The sequence below is a fragment of the Mirounga angustirostris genome, unplaced genomic scaffold (assembly GCF_029215605.1).
Source record: "Mirounga angustirostris isolate CCGP_5_RB_7025 unplaced genomic scaffold, mMirAng1.0.hap1 SCAF_5, whole genome shotgun sequence".
Classification (NCBI taxonomy): Eukaryota; Metazoa; Chordata; class Mammalia; order Carnivora; family Phocidae; genus Mirounga; species Mirounga angustirostris.
Window position 1 is genome coordinate 43922880 of NW_026991713.1, and position 2936 is coordinate 43925815.

The window sequence follows — 2936 nt, forward strand, 5'->3', positions numbered from 1 at the left end:
TAAATATGCTTTGGTTTAATGGCTGACACATTCAGAGTAAGGAGTGGGATATTTGTTGGTTCAAACTGTGTATGTTACAAATTTCAAGAGCAAAATAAAAATCCATCAATGACATACCAAGTAATTGGAAATGCTTTGGAGGATTTGTCCAGAGATTTTATTTGCCCAAATTGCTTTCTCAGAACTTGTCACATCGAAAAAAAGTCTGCCTTAATTTGTTGATACATCAAGTTCTGTAGAGAACTAGTTATGGTTCAAAGATTTGCACAACTGTTTATATGACATATGACAACAAACCTAATATAGACCAAATACTATCATATTATTTATAAGTAATTTTACAGAAAACTCTAGCATCAGCAAATGTGGGAATTATATGTTAGACAGGTTTCATTAATTAAATACCAAAGTATGGTTTGAATTTTTGTAGAGGGTCTTTCTACTTTACCTATACGGTATGATGGGGCAATGTTTTATAGCTCTTTTCCTCTCTAAATTGAAAAGTATACAGCTTCTCAAATATGTTCAATAATACAGAGCTTTCTACTATTCGCAGCCCACTCCTGGAACACTGGCCATCAAACCAACAATATTACATCAAAACTTTCTGGCTTTATATGATGAATAAGGTATAAAATGGGTATCTTGAAAATTCAAGTTGCTGAGGACTGAAACTGGACCAGAACATAAATGTTTCCCAATTGCCTAGTCTGGAATAACTGAACAATATTAAATAAAAATGAGATTATTTATTACTACCATACAGTGATTTTGAACTAAGAGTAAGATGGACTGCTGTCCCAGTCTCCATATTACATTCTTTTAAAAAATCTGGATAAGAGAAAAAAGTGTTTTAAATATCCATTTGGATTGAGGAAGAATATAAACATTGCATTATTGTGTCTCTCATAAAAATAGGAAGCAAATTATCATATCTAACTATTACTTGCTCTTCCCTTTGATGATACAACAGTGAAAATTTTAATTATTTTTTTGTTCACAATCTCTTAACAAGAACCATTAGAACCAATAGACTAGCTTTTCTGAGTGACTCTTTTTTATCCCATTTGCAGGAATTGGTAAGGAAGAAGTTTTGTTTCATGAAGTAAAGAATTTCCATTTTATTCTTTATAAGATAATTCAAGTCAAAGCCATTAATGATTAAATTTTTTTAAATGTCAAAGTGAAGTTTAAATCTCTTCTTCCTTGTTCTTCATTTCGTCAAGATTCTAGCATTAATGCTGTATAATTAGGACATAACATCCAGATCTTGGGGCGCCTGGGTGGCTCAGTCAGTTGAGCGTCTGCCTTCGGCTCAGGTCATGATCCCGGGATCCTGGGATCAAGCCCCGCATCGGGCTTCCTGCTCAGCGCGAGGCCTGCTTCTCCCTCTCCCACTCCCCCTGCTTGTGTTCCCTCTCTCGCTGTCTCTCTGTCAAATAAATAAAAAAAAATTTTAAATCTTTAAAAAAAAAATCCAGATCTTACTTGAGAGGCAAAAGAAAATAAAAGTAATATACAAAGGAAGGAAAGACACTGTAATCACTGTTTCCCAACCTTTTTCATTTCACAGCAGGCTTAAAAAGAAAATATTTGCATGGCACATTGGATAAAGTGGGAAAATGCTCACAGTCAACGGCAACCAGTCAAGATTCAAAATATAGAGATAAATCCTCCAATTGGCTTATCTGGTTATCTGCGCTTTGAGCAGGAGGAACATAGAATGTTTGATTTGAAGACTCACCAAGATTTAATTCAATAAGAGTTCCCCAAAATAAAATCAGAGTGCTTCTGTAATTGACAACACAAACACATGGATGCCAAACAAGGAATGATGCTAGAAATGTAGCACATATATATTATTTCCATTTTAGAAATGAAAAGCCCATATACATGTATGTACATCTATGTTTGTCTTGTCCATATTCATAGTCTTATCAAGCTATTAGAAGTTAGAAAGGTAAGGATTTTTTTCACTATAGCTATCTATATACTTTAAAAAATGAGTATATACTTTCAAAAATGAACACATTTAGCTTTGCGCAGTGGCAGTATCGTAGCCAATGAGGTTTATCCGAGGCGCGATTATTGCTAATTGAAAACTTTTCTCAAAAACGAACACATTTAATATGAATATAGAGCTAGATATAAGTGTAGGTGTAGATGTACAAATGCCTGTGCTCATTGGAATGATGATTATTTCCCCTGCTTCTGTGAAATCTGTATGTTCAACAGGGAGTAGAAGCTTCATTAATTTTATAGACATGCTCTTTAAAGAAAGAAACAGAGGGTGAATGCAGTAATTGCTAAATTGTGCCAAAAGAAAAGAACAGTAGCAGTTAAGTGGCTAGTTAGTTTTTATTTATATGCTTAGAGATTAATATAATTGCTCTAACATGTATTTTCCCTTGTATAACATCTCTTTTATAAAAAATACTAATTCCTTCAGAAAATAACATGAAATCTCTGCTTATATTCACTAAATCACTAATATTCAGACTGCTATTAAATGTCCAATAATTTTGATTAAACTAGGTCTTTAATAATCAATTAAATAAAATGACATTATTCCCATTTAATCATCTCTGCATTCTTCAAACTTTATTTTAAGAAAAGGGGGGGTCGTGAAAAAATTAGCCATAATCAAACAAACTAGGACGTATGGGTAAAAATATTGCTTCAGCAGGGATATTCTCAAACAATTTTTTCTTTTTTTTTTTTTTTTTAAAGATCTTATTTATTTATTTGAGAGAGAGAGAATGAGAGACAGAGAGCACGAGAGGGAAGAGGGTCAGAGGGAGAAGCAGACCCCCGCTGAGCAGGGAGCCCGATGCGGGACTCGATCCAGGAACTCCAGGATCATGACCTGAGCCGAAGGCAGTCGCTTAACCAACTGAGCCACCCAGGCGCCCCCAATTTTTTCTTTCATTTGAGAA

The 2936-nt window shown here is 34.3% G+C and overlaps 1 non-coding gene across 1 annotated transcript; it reads left to right on the top strand.

Annotated features, from left to right (window-relative positions):
- The first annotated feature begins 2034 nt into the window (after window positions 1-2034).
- On the top strand, window positions 2035-2170 carry LOC123845203 (U4 spliceosomal RNA). The gene has a single exon (XR_006791013.1). It is a non-coding gene; the product is annotated as a U4 spliceosomal RNA (small nuclear RNA).
- The last annotated feature ends 766 nt before the right edge of the window (window positions 2171-2936 follow it).